Source organism: Salvelinus namaycush, chromosome 2 (assembly GCF_016432855.1).
Source record: "Salvelinus namaycush isolate Seneca chromosome 2, SaNama_1.0, whole genome shotgun sequence".
Taxonomy (NCBI): Eukaryota; Metazoa; Chordata; class Actinopteri; order Salmoniformes; family Salmonidae; genus Salvelinus; species Salvelinus namaycush.
Genome location: NC_052308.1, coordinates 36,780,871 through 36,795,049, shown reverse-complemented (window position 1 = coordinate 36,795,049; position 14,179 = coordinate 36,780,871). Strand labels below are relative to the sequence as shown.

Genomic DNA, 14,179 nt, shown 5'->3' with positions numbered 1-14,179 from the left:
CTCTCGCGGTGAGCAATGTTCACAGCAGAGGAGAGATTTTTAGTTTCATGGATAGATACAGTAGATGGGTGGATCGATTGATAGATAGATCGGTGGGTGGATGGATGGGAAGATTTCCCCATTCAGTTCAAAGTCCACAATACACCATAATACATTTTAGAGAAAACAAATCGACTGCTGCTTCTATGTCATGGCAATGTTACTGCTTTGCTTCACCATTTACTGACAGAGGTATGTGTAGGGTTGTCAGCAGTGCAGGCTTTTCTCCTGTTGCTGGGCTGAAGGGAACGGCATGTCCCAGACAGGGACTCAACTTTGTGGGCCTAATGCGTTTCACATGTGGTTGTGTTTTGTATGCTCCTATGTTTTAATCTCTGCCTGGGCCGGAGATCCTACTACCCCTCTGGGCTGTGGAACCAGATAACGGGAACGTTTTCTTTACCTCTCATTTCAGCCAGTCCATGGAAGTGTCAACGGAGAGAAGTATTCCATTCAGCCCTGCACGTAAGGGGGGGTAGTAGCCCTGCACGTAAGCCCCAGCTAGGGGCAACTAACCCTGTCGACGTCATGGTAAAGACAAACAAACTGCTGAGGTAGCAAACTTGGGGGGGCAATGGTCAAAATGATCAGCCTTAATTAATCAAATACTCATAAATATCTTTGTTTTCCCTTAATATTATATATAACCCGGACCACGGCCGGCCCGCTCATTAGGCAGGATTAGGTGGCTGTCTATGACGGCAGATTGACGAGGCGGAATTTTCTGAGCTAAACTGGCCAAGACGCACCTCCAACAACAACACATAAAACCTCACATAAATATGCCCAAAAACAATGACAATTTCTCTCAACCAGTGGGATATGGGCTTTTTAGGTGAGCTCTAATGCCGCCCTGTGATAAACAGTGGCCACTTTGTCAAAGGCAGGAGCACAAGATATTTAGCTTGCCCATTCCCAGCGCGCCGCTGCGGCGCTCCACCAACGTTCCATCCCAAAAATATTCTAACATAAATCACGTAGCAGATATAGGATATGGTAGAACGAGTATGTGGCCTTTTCTGTAGTCTACAGGCTGGAGGTAAAATGTACGACAATGTAATGAGATGGACACTTTTTACATCATGCAGGTGTCTCTGATCAAATAGCCTAACCTAAATGGCGCCCAATCAACAAAAAAATGCACTGTAACATTAACAAACAACATATCCTAAAAACAGGACAGGTCAAAGTAAAATGGACAACATGGAATGGACAATCACAACTCTTGTCCAGGAGTTTCACACCATTGTCATGATCAGTGGTTTCAAGTTTGTATAGGTCAATTTTTGACCAGCTGATCATAGCGAAATATAAAATAAATCTGCATTTCCCACTGTGTAAACACATTGCAAATAGGCTCACAATAACTCCTGATAAAGTTGGGTAGCTTATAGTCAGAGCTTACGTAGCTAAAATGACAAGTCACAGGAATCAGGACTAATAAAGCCAATGAGAAAGCCAGTTGTACAAATGGTGGGTCTACCACATGGATGGGCATTTATAAAATACAAAAGTATGTGGACACCCCTTCAAATTAGTGGATTCGGCCATACCCGTTGCTGACAAGTGTATACAATCGAGCACACAGCCATGCAATCTCCATAGACAAACATTGGCAGTAAAATGTCCTTACTGAAGAGCTTAGTGACTTTCAATGAGGCACCGTCATAGGATGTGACATCAGTTCGTCAATTTCTGCCCTGCTAGGGCTGCAACTGTAAGTGCTGTTATTGTGAAGTGGAAACGTCTAGGAGCAACAACAGCTCAACCGTTGAATTGGTAGGCCACACAAGCTCACCGAACAGGACCGCTGAGTGCTGAAGCACGTAATGCATAAAAATCGTCTGTCCTCTGTTGCAACACTCAATAACGAATTCCAAACGGCCTCTGGAAGCAACGTCAGGAGCTTGAGTTTCCATGGCAGAGCAGCCACACAAAAGCCTAAGATTACCATGCGCAATGCCTAGCGTTGGTTAGGCATTCGCAAAGCTTGCCACCATTGGACTCTGGAGCAGTGGAAATGCGTTCTCTGGAGTGATGAATCACACTCCACCATCTGGGAGTCCGACGGACGAATCTGGGTTTGGCGGATGCCAGGACAACGCTACCTGCCCCAATGCATAGTGCCAACTGTAAAGTTTGGTGGAGGAGGAATAATGGTCTGGGGCTGGTTTTCTTGGTTTGGGCTAGGCCCCTGAGTTTCAGTGAAGGGAAATCATAAAGCTGCAGCATACAATTACATTCAAGACGATTCTGTGCTTCCAACTTTATGCCAACTTGAAGGACCTTTCCTGTTTTAGCATGACAATGCCCCCTTGCACAAAGCGAGGTCCATACAGAAATGGTTTGTCGAGATCAGTGTGGAAGAACTTGACAGGCCTGCACAGAGCCCTGACCTCAACCCCATCAAATACCTTTGGGATTAATTGGAACGCCGACTGCGAGCCAGGCCTAATCGCCCAACATCAGTGCCCGACCTCACTAATGCTCTTGTGGCTGAATGGAAGCAAGTCCCCACAGCAATGTTCCAACATCTAGTGGAAAGCCTTCCCAGAAGAGTGGAGGCTGTTATAGCAGCAAAGGGGGGGACTAACTCCATATTAATGCCCATGATTTTGGAATGAGATGTTCGACGAGCAGGTGTCCACATACTTTTGGCCATATAGGTTATGTATTTTAAACATACGTAAAATCTGTCTTTTCACCTTTCATTCAGAACCTAAATTGAACCTAACTTCAACGTCTGGAAAATACGTATTTTACATGTCTTTTCAACATAATTTTTCTTACTGGGACTATTCTGGTTTTCTAGGGGTGGTGTCATTTTTTGGTCTCGCCTAGGGTGGCAGAATGGCAAGGACCAGCCCTGACCCGGACGTTTCTTATATGGAACATATTAAGAGGGATTTGTCAGCACTTTTTCAAAATTTCTGACTGGCTTTCAATCTTTCCCTGACCTTACAGTAACCGTCTGCAACCACAATGTGGCTCTGACTTCATATTCCCAAGCTGCAATCACTTTAGCAGCAGTAAAAAAAAGTACTTAATTTTATGAAATAGTGAAGTAATATACAGTCACCACAAATGATTGACACCCTTGATAAAATAAATAAAGGTTAAATAAATTTTAAAAATAAAGATGAGCAAAAAAGACTGTAATAAAATAAATAATACAAATACTGAGCTATATTGTATGCTACATTTTTGGGGGAAATTATTTTATACTGACACAATTGCTCAGAGAAATACATTTTATTTAACAAGTCAAAAATTATTGGTACCCCTGTTTTCAACATGTTTTGCACTCTCCCCTTTCTATAATGTTTAATGATTGGACAACACATTGAAAGGGATCTTAGACGATTCCTCCATACAGAATCTTTCCAGATCATTGATATCCTTTGGTCTGCGCTTATGGACTGCCCTCTTCAATTCAAACCACAGCTTTTCAAAGGGGTTCAAGTCCAGAGACTGAGATGGCCATTGCAAAATGTAGATTTTGTGGTCAATAAACCATTTCTTTCTGGATTTTGATGTGTGCTTGTGGTCATTGTCTTGCTGGAAGATAGTTTCAGCCTCTGGGCAGAGGCAAGCAGGTTTTTTACTAAAATGTCCTGGTACTTGGTAGAGTTCATGATGCAGTTGACCTTAACAAGGGCCCTAGGATCAGTGGAAACAAAACAACCCCATAACATCAAGATCTATCACCATATTTTACAGTAGGTATAAGGTTATTTTCTGCACATCCATCATTCTTTTGACACCAAACCCACCTCTGGTTTGAGTGGCCAAAGAGATCTTCATCGACCTGGCCAAGGCTTTCGACTCTGTCAATCATTGCATTCTTATAGACAGACTCAATAGCCTTGGTTTCTCAAATGACTGCCTCGCCTGGTTCACCAATTACTTCTCAGATAGAGCTCAGTGTGTCAAATCGGAGGGCCTGTTGTCCGGACCTCTGGCAGTCTCTATGGGGGTGCCACAGGGTTCAATTCTCGGGTAAACTCTTTTCTCTGTATTTATCAATGATGTCGCTCTTGCTGCAGGTGATTCCCTGATCCACCTCTACGCAGACGACACCATTCTGTATACATCTGGCCCTTCTTTGGACACTGTGTTAACAAACCTCCAAACGAGCTTCAATGCCATACAGCACTCCTTCCGTGGCCTCCAACGCTTTTAAATGCTAGTGAAACTAAATGCATGCTCTTCAACCAACTGTTGCCCGTGCCTGCCCGCCCGACTAGCATCACTACTCTGGACGGTTCTGACTTAGAATATGTGGACATCTAAAAAAATACCTAGGTGTCTGGTTAGACTGTAAACTCTCCTTCCAGACTCACATTAAGCATCTCCAATCCAAAATTACATCTAGAATCGGCTTCCTATTTCACAACGAAGCCTCCTTCACTCATGCTGCCAAACATACCCTCGTAAAACTGACTATCCTACCGATCCTCGACTTCGGCGATGTCATTTACAAAATAGTCTCCAACACTATACTCAGCAAATTGGATGCAGTCTATCACAGTGCCATCCATTTTGTCACCAAAGCCCCATATACTACCCACCACTGCGACCTGTATGCTCTCGTTGGCTGGCCCTCAATACAAATTCGTCGCCAAACCCACTGGCTCTAGGTCCTCTATAAGTCTTTGCTAGGTAAAGCCCCGCCTTATCTCAGCTCACTGGTCACCATAGCAACACCCACCTGTAGTACGCACTCCAGCAGGTATATTTCACTGGTCATCCCCAAAGCCAACACTTCCTTTGCCAGCCTTCCTTACAGTTCTCTTCTGCCAATGACTGGAACGAATTGCAAAAATCACTGAAGTTGGAGTCTGATATCTCCCTCTCTAACTTTAAGCATCAGCTGTCAGAGCAGCTTACCGATCACTGTACCTGTACACAGCCAATCTGTAAATAGCACACCCAACTACCTCATCCCCATATTGTTATTTATCCTCTTGCTCTTTGCACCCCAGTATCTCTACTTGCACATCATCTGCACATCTATCACTCCAGTGTTAATGCTAAATTGTAATTATTTCACCTCTATTTATTGCCTACCTCCCTACTCTTCTACATTTGCACACACTGTACATAGATTTGTCTATTGTGTTATTGACTGTATGCTTGTTTATGTGTAACTCTGTGTTGTTGTTTTTGTCGCACTTTGCTTTATCTTGGCCAGGTCGCAGTTGTAAATGAGAACTTGTTCTCAACTGGCCTACCTGGTTAAATAAAGGTGAAATAAAAAATAAAATCTATTTTTGTCTCATCTGACCATAGGACTCGGTTCAACCCTAGTGCCAATGTCGTTTAGAAAACTCCAGGCGTTTACATTTGTTGGTTGCTTTCAATAAAATAAAATAGAACTGTCAACACTTCCAAAGAGCCTATTGTCATGGGGGTGGCATCTAATTGTAGATTCGGAGACTTGATGACCCCAAGTTGACACCCAGTTCTGTATTTCTCCAACTGTGGCCCTTGGATTTTCCTTTGCCTCCTGAACCATCTTCCTCACTGTGTGTGGGGACAAGATACACATCCGTCCAAATCCAACAGGTCTACCACTGTTCCAGTGATTTTAAACTGAGATTTAAAAAAAAATAATAAGTAGAATGTTAATGCAGATGTTATTTCTAAGAATCTTTAGGGGTGCCTATAATTTTGACAACTATCTTTTTTTGTGTTTATTTGTATTACTTGTTAAACAAAATCACTTCCTTTGAGCAATTGTATTAGTGTAAAATAATATCATTTCCCAACATTTTTTGCCAAACAATATAGCTTAGTATTTGTATTATTATTTATTTATTTTATACAGTCTTTATCAAGGGGGACAATAATTTTGGAGTGGACTGTAAATACCTCAGGCAGTAAAGACCACCTATCAAAGCCCCGGCAACCGTTTTCCAGCAAAAGGCAGACAAAGATAAGTCTCCCCCCCCCCCCCCCCCCCCCCATTAGCAGATAATGATAATCTTCTCCCAAAATAAAAAAGAATTAGACAGGCCCAACCACTAGACTAAAAATAGACAAGCCCTTCTGTTGATTTGGATAGCTATTAGCGTACTAGGGGGTAACTAGCCCCACTTAAGAACAATGTCTAATTGCTGACACAAAAAAGCAACAAAACAAAAAATGCTTTAGGCGAATAAACTATAGAGGGAAATAAATGGCTACAGTTTACACTTTTTAAAGTTATTTCATGAACTGTTGTTTTTAGAAAAAAACTTGTTTTTTAAAAGTACCGGGTAACTTCAAGATTTTCCCGTTATTTATTTAAAATGCTCTGCATCTGGAACAGCTATAATGTGCATAAAAAATACCCACTTACTTGAAGAAATGCCGAAGATGACCTCGCGCCAAAAAGAGCAGCGTTTCAATCGAATTGGGCTTCTCAATGTCTAGGCTGCAGCAGTGATGTCGTCAAGCCTTCACTCCGGTCGTTCCTCGAAACGTTCTCCTCCCTTAATATCTATGGAAGCGGAGTCCTGCAGTCATGACGTCTTCGGCATCCTTCCCGCCCCCTTGTCCACAGGAGGGTTATGAAACAACTGAACTTGGCTTGTTGTAGCACTAGTATAAAGTTCTGCCAGTTGCTAGGGGAAGAAAACAACATTTCCACCAAAACAAATAGGTTATATTTCCATAAAGGCTTGCTAAATTGATCCCCATAAAATAGACTTTACATTGCACCAGACAATATAAAAGACTAGTAGGCATAGGCCTGCCCTACATCACAGGCTACATAAGCTACAAACACATTCTCTCACCTCAATGAGCCTAATATTAGAATACTTTCCAGCAGCTTATAAACAAAGACAATTCCAGAAGTGTAAACAATATCCTGTGAACAATAAGCTTCTGAAGTGACAACCCCTGGATGTAGATCTGGGAAATGTGATGGAAGTTTTTAACATAAAGACCGATGCTTGAGATAGATTGGCTGCCTAGCACCTCACTCTGTTGAGTTTCTCAGGTTTCTGACTCTGTCTAACTTTAAAATACATAATTTCATCCTGATCTGTCAATGATCCTGTGTGTGTGTGTGTGTGTGTGTGTGTGTGTGTGTGTGTGTGTGTGTGTGTGTGTGTGTGTGTGTGTGTGTGTGTGTGTGTGTGTGTGTGTGTGTGTGTGTGTGTGTGTGTGTGTGTGTGTGTGTGTCAATAGCAGGTGATATAATGTATTCCACTCGTGTCCTTTCACCATTTTACCATACCAGATCTGTGATTTCCTCAAGGAAGGAACATATTCAAATGGTATTCAAACAGGACCATGGAGTGAGCCTACTCTATCCTGAAGTTGATATTGCCGTGCTGTTCCCCCATCAAGTGGCCAACAGAGAGTAGGCCCCTGCAGGAGTGTGATCATACCCAATACAGACTTTGGCTGGAGCCTTCACACCTGCTCTGTGAATTCCTTTTAATAAAAAATAGATAAAATACTATCAAAAATATTTTCTCAGACAATCTAAGTGGAGTCAACCTGCATATTGGATTGGTGTTTAAAGGGTAAAATATTTTGGATATTAACTTCAGTTATTAATTATCATTTAAAAAAATATATTATACACCCAGAACTTTACCTGTCATCATTTATTGCTGGTATTATGGAATCCAAAGTTCAGTTGTAGAAGGCCAGAGAAGGCCACCTAAAAGGCCAAAGAGCTACATTGTATCTCAGAGGTGCACAAACAATTTTTCTCAAGCTGTCTTCAAGAACAGAAATAAAGATATTTCAGTGATTTGATGTCCTGATGTTCTAGTTGTGATTCCAAACCACAAGGCAAGGACCCAACTAATGATGAAAACATATGAAATGTATCGTCTGATTCTAGTAGCGTAGCAGAAGGAAAGCTTTCTGCACAATGGAGATAAGGACTTGATCTAGTGCAACATTGTCACATTCTCTACCTAGATAGAGCATAACCTACAAACAAAAGGTTGACAGTGGTTATTATTCTAGTAAAGTAAATACAAGAAAAGGCTAAATTAGTAAACACTGGTGTGGTACTTATGCCAAGGTGTCAGTTTGTTCCACTGGACTGTGGCTTGGGTTTATTGATACAGCATTGACAAAGCACTTCACTTGTAACAGTTTGTATCACTGAGCTTGAATCAGAGAAACAAAGAATTGACTACATAAGAGGAATGAATGGCAACCAGAACTCCCAATAGAAATGTTATATACAAGGTCATCCTTATTCCCAAATTATCCCTATCAAGACTGTTCCATACGCATGTTTTTATTGGTAATTGTATTGTGCTTCATTGTACTTTGCTTCAACTGTTATGTTTTATGACTATTATATCGCTGTCTGTATTATTGATTCACTATAACATACGCTGCATGTCTGTGTTTAGGCTCAAAGAGGCTCTCTAGGGAGAGAGGGAAGGGGAACAGAAAGGGGAAACCTAGTCAGTTGTACAACTGAATGCATTCCACTGAAATGTGTCTTCCGCATTTAACCCAATACCCTCTGAATCAGAGAGGTGCGGGGGGGGGCTGCCATAATCGACATCCATGTTTTCGGCGCCCGGGGAACAGTGGGTTAACTGCCTTGCTCAGGGGCAGAACGACAGATTTGTACCTTGTCAGCTCAGGGATTCGATCCAGCAACCTTTCGGTTACTGGCCCGAACACTGCCTCTGATGAGTCTCTGTGGGGTTGAGAGAGGACGGGGCACTGCCTCTAAGATGAATCTCTCAGGGGAACATGACACTAACACAAAAGCTAAAAGTTGGGAGGAAAGGGAGAAAGAGAGTGCGTGCATGCATGCATGGGTGGGTGTATGCGTGAGTACACTGTAGCATTTATGCTCCGAGTTTGTATATTACATCATCATTAGACAGAGTAGACTAGAGACTGAAGGTCTGACTCTGTTGTGTTGAAGCCCAATCCAGCTGGAAAGACGAGACTCCCCTCTACCCAGCTGTGTTCCCATGAATAGTACCCAGTCTATGAAACTACCATTTAAATTCAGCAAGAAAGACGTATCTACCAAACAGAGGTACAAGAGCTATATCTTAAAATACAGCACGTAATCAAATGCCCATATGATATTTATAAACCTGTGTGTGTGTGTGTTTGTGTGTGTGTGTCAAGGGATTGCACATTTATTTTAATAACTATGTAGCTTGTTATTTGATATCAACTTCAAACTGCAGTTTGTGGTCGATGCTCTAGATCTTTTATGTAGCTCCATGAGATATACTCTATATACCCGTATTAATTATTATTATAGTTTGAAGGCAAAGCACACGTGTTTCATGTGTACAGCATATGTTAAAGTATCTTTGTTTGCTCATGTCTGTTATCACCACATGTCTGGAGGAGGTGCTTGGTTTTCTGTATTAACAATGCAACACTATTTGGAAAAACTCTTGTTACCGTATTTGTTGTTTGAACAAATATGTTTCATTATATAGACAATATAGGCTTTAATCCATATTCCTTGTGTCTTACCCCTTAGCTCATGTGGCTGAACAAAAGAGCACTATGACAAGAATATCTTAACAAATCCATCAACGGAGTAGTGACATATCCTGTTTATAATTGTACTTTTGCTCTCTTGAAGAATCGTTTGAAACTGACATGTTTTGTTTTCATCTTTCCTTTAGCTAGACACAGCATAGGGAGCTGTGGTTGTAAGCTTGGCTTTCTGCAGTGCAGCCACAGTTAAGTTTCTCTGCATGACCTTTGGAAAACAGGACAAATATTTTCTACCATCTCCATAATACTTGAGTTGCCAAATCTTTCCCTTGCCCTCAAAGCCCATCACTGTTAATGTTGTAGGTTTTGAGAATAACTTTAGCAGAAAACACTAATTATTATGACAGATTATGACGGATCTGTAAACTATATACTAATGCAGATGTGGATTCTTGTTAAGTTAGATGTTCTCAGAGCGAACAAAAAGCTAACTGGTGGCCAAACAGCACAACGACTAGTTCCTTTAATGTTATGGCAATGTATAGGACTGGTTCCTTTCAACCTTTAGGACTACAATGACCTACAGTACAGTATGTGGACATGGAACTGTCCCCAAGCCCACTTTAGGTGCTACCTAACTGAGTCATAGTTTGGGAGCCATTGCCTTATCATACCTGTTTCATGAATCCTCATCATCCTCCTCATCATCATCAGTACCTTCAACTGCCAAATGTTATTATTGTGCCAAATAAAGGGGTTTCAGGAGGAGGTATCATGACTTAAAGGTCTGACTTTGAAGTTGCTTGTCATTCTATCACTGCAGTATGTGTACATTTTATATTGTATGAAAATAATATAATTTTATTGGATTGTTCATACAGTATTTGTAAAGTGGAGGAACGAAACGTGCACAGATTCTATGATGTTTACTGATTGATATATACACTGCTCAAAAAAATAAAGGAAACACTTAAACAACACAATGTAACTCCAAGTCAATCACACTTCTGTGAAATCAAACTGTCCACTTAGGAAGCAACACTGATTGACAATAAATTTCACATGCTGTTGTGCAAATGGAATAGACAAAAGGTGGAAATTATAGGCAATTAGCAAGACACCCCCAATAAAGTAGTGGTTCTGCAGGTGGTGACCACAGACCACTTCTCAGTTCCTATGCTTCCTGGCTGATGTTTTGGTCACTTTTGAATGCTGGCGGTGCTTTCACTCTAGTGGTAGCATGAGACGGAGTCTACAACCCACACAAGTGGCTCAGGTAGTGCAGCTCATCCAGGATGGCACATCAATGCGAGCTGTGGCAAGAAGGTTTGCTGTGTCTGTCAGCGTAGTGTCCAGAGCATGGAGGCGCTACCAGGAGACAGGCCAGTACATCAGGAGACGTGGAGGAGGCCGTAGGAGGGCAACAACCCAGCAGCAGGACCGCTACTTCAGCCTTTGTGCAAGGAGGAGCAGGTGGAGCACTGCCAGAGCCCTGCAAAATGACCTCCAGCAGGCCACAAATGTGCATGTGTCTGCTCAAACGGTCAGAAACAGACTCCATGAGGGTGGTATGAGGGCCCGACGTCCACAGGTGGGGGTTGTGCTTACAGCCCAACACCGTGCAGGACGTTTGGCATTTGCCAGAGAACACCAAGATTGGCAAATTCGCCACTGGCTCCCTGTGCTCTTCACAGATGAAAGCAGGTTCACACTGAGCACATGAGCACGTGACAGACGTGACAGAGTCTGGAGACGCCGTGGAGAACGTTCTGCTGCCTGCAACATCCTCCAGCATGACCGGTTTGGCGGTGGGTCAGTCATGGTGTGGGGTGGCATTTCTTTGGGGGGCCGCACAGCCCTCCATGTGCTCGCCAGAGGTAGCCTGACTGCCATTAGGTACCGAGATGAGATCCTCAGACCCCTTGTGAGACCATATGCTGGTGCGGTTGGCCCTGGGTTCCTCCTAATGCAAGACAATACTAGACCTCATGTGGCTGGAGTGTGTCAGCAGTTCCTGCAAGAGGAAGGCATTGATGCTATGGACTGGCCCGCCCGTTCCCCAGACCTGAATCCAATTGAGCACATCTGGGACATCATGTCTCGCTCCATCCACCAACGCCACGTTGCACCACAGACTGTCCAGGAGTTGGCGGATGCTTTAGTCCAGGTCTGGGAGGAGATCCCTCAGGAGACCATCCGCCACCTCATCAGGAGCATGCCCAGGCGTTGTAGGGAGGTCATACAGGCACGTGGAGGCCACACACACTACTGAGCCTCATTTTGACTTGTTTTAAGGACATTACATCAAAGTTGGATCAGCCTGTAGTGTGGTTTTCCACTTTAATTTTGAGTGTGACTCCAAATCCAGACCTCCATGGGTTGATAAATTTGATTTACATTGATCATTTTTGTGTGATTTTGTTGTCAGCACATTCAACTATGTAAAGAAAAAAGTATTTAATAAGAATATTTCATTCATTCAAATCTAGGATGTGTTATTTTAGTGTTCCCTTAATTTTTTTGAGCAGTGTATATATTTTGTGCAGAAGGCATTTCCTGAATAAAAATGATCATCATTGTGAACTTTTTTTACTTCAGTAAAACTTTTAAAACTTTTAGGCTGGGATTTACCTGGACACACACATACAAACACACACACACAGGTTTATAAATATCATATGGGCATTTGATTATGTGCTGTATTTTAAGATATAGCTCTTGTACCTCTGTTTGGTAGATACTTCTTTCTTTTTTTGCTGAATTTAAATGGAAGTTTCATATGTATGTACAGAGTAAGGTGTACAATCTCATGTTTTTTCCACAGAGACCAACAGCAGAGATCAGAGTCAGATATTCCCAGTGGTCGGTCTGCCCAGCATCACACACACCTGGCCTTTATATAGTCAGGGTGAGATGATTTATATTGGTCTTGATTACCTCAGTGAAGGTATAGTTCTACAATATGTTGAAATAACTTTGGTGTTCCTTCGATCTGAACTTTTACATTTTGTGTGTTCAGACACTTGGGAGAGAATGTCATCACATTTGCGAGGAGTGAGCTGAGTTCAGAACAAGAGGATTCTGAGTTCAGATCACCCAGAATTATTTTGAAGTCAGAGAGAGGACGGTGGACGCTGAAGATGAGAAGCAGGAGAGCAGTGCCAGAGATGGGGTTATGAAGATCACCATGCATGTCCTGAGGAACATGAAGCAGAAGATGCTTGCTGACACGCTGGAGAAAAATAAGAGGTCTTAATCAGCCAAACAAAGTCTATCAGTTTAAAAATCCCACTAGTTGGTTGCCTGTAATCAGATTAAGTATCAATTATCATAAGGTCCCAAGTAAATAAAAACATTTTGTGCAGACTTTCAGCTTGAAATCCTGAATACAGTACATAAAATCTCTGGTCACGTATGCCCTCTACATTGTTAGAATCCCAGCCCAGATATGTATTGCTATTTCTTTAATTCCTTGATGTTTGTAATGTAAATATTTCCCTTTGTTGAACATTTACTTGTCAAATGTCAACACAGTTCTGCTTTATGAGTGAACTCATTTAAACTAAGTAGACTTTACGTCACAGATTTAGCTTAAACATGCACACTAATTAGTCAAATTAAAATTAAACATTTATCACAGGTTTTGTGTTTATGTACTCAGTACTGAATATTTTACACTATATTTAACACTTTCAGTAGTCATTTTTTACCTCAATGACATTTTGATGAAAGTTTTTGAAAGTCTTGTGGCACTGTTGAAATTGAGTGTTTACTGACTGTTACTGCAGTAATAAGACATTGTTTAATACTAAAATAAACTACATGACCAAAAGTATGTGGACACCTGCTTGTCAAACATCTCATTGCAAAGTCATGGGAATTAATATGGAGGTGGTCCCCCATTGCTGCAACAACAGCCTCCACTCTTCTGGGAAGGCTTTCTACTAGTTGTTGGAACATTATTGCGGGGACTTGCTTCCATTCAGCCACAAGAGAATTAGTGAGTTCGTGCACTGATTTTGGGCGATTAGGCCTGGCTCGCAGTCGGCGTTCCAATTCATCCCAAAGGTGTTCGATGGGGTTGAGGTCAGGGCTCTGTGCAGGCCAGTCAAGTTCTTCCACACTGATCTCAACAAACCATTTCTGTATAGACCTCGCTTTGTGCCCGGGGGCATTGTCATGCTGAAACAGGAAAGGGCCTTCCCCAAACTGTTCCCACAAAGTTGGAAGCACAGAATCGTCTGGAATGTCAGTGTATGGTTTAGCGTTGAGATTTCCCTTCACTGGAACTAAGGGGCCTAGCCCGAACCATGAAAACCAGCCCCAGACCATTATTCTTCATCCACCAAACGTTACAATTGGCACTATGCATTGGGGCAGGTAGCGTTCTCCTGGCATCCGCCAAACTCAGATTCGTCCGTCGGATGGTGCCAGATGGTGAAGCGTGATGTGGTTGAAATAGCCTAATCCACTCATTTGAAGGGGTGTCCACATACAACATATACACTAAGACTGGGATTAAATCCAAGGCGCGTTAAACGGCAGCACATTGCTCTTCAATTTTGAAGGTCAGCCGACATGCGCAGCATTTACTGTGAATGTGATCTCCATGAACGTCAGGGAAATTGCCTTTAGGCACATCGGCTGTGCAGTGCGCTACTCTATAGAGTGCCTCGAATTTAAATCCCAGCCTAAAAGT

At 42.3% G+C, this 14,179-nt stretch overlaps 1 protein-coding gene across 1 annotated transcript in view; it reads right to left on the bottom strand.

The window, feature by feature from the left end:
* LOC120062575 (lysyl oxidase homolog 2A-like) overlaps positions 1–6,503 on the bottom strand; it is a 47,443-nt gene extending 40,940 nt beyond the window's left edge. The window contains exon 1 of the mRNA XM_039012654.1: positions 6,383–6,503. The gene's annotated coding sequence lies outside the window, so the exon portion shown is untranslated. The remainder of the gene's footprint in view (positions 1–6,382) is intronic.
* Between the last annotated feature and the right edge of the window lie 7,676 nt (positions 6,504–14,179).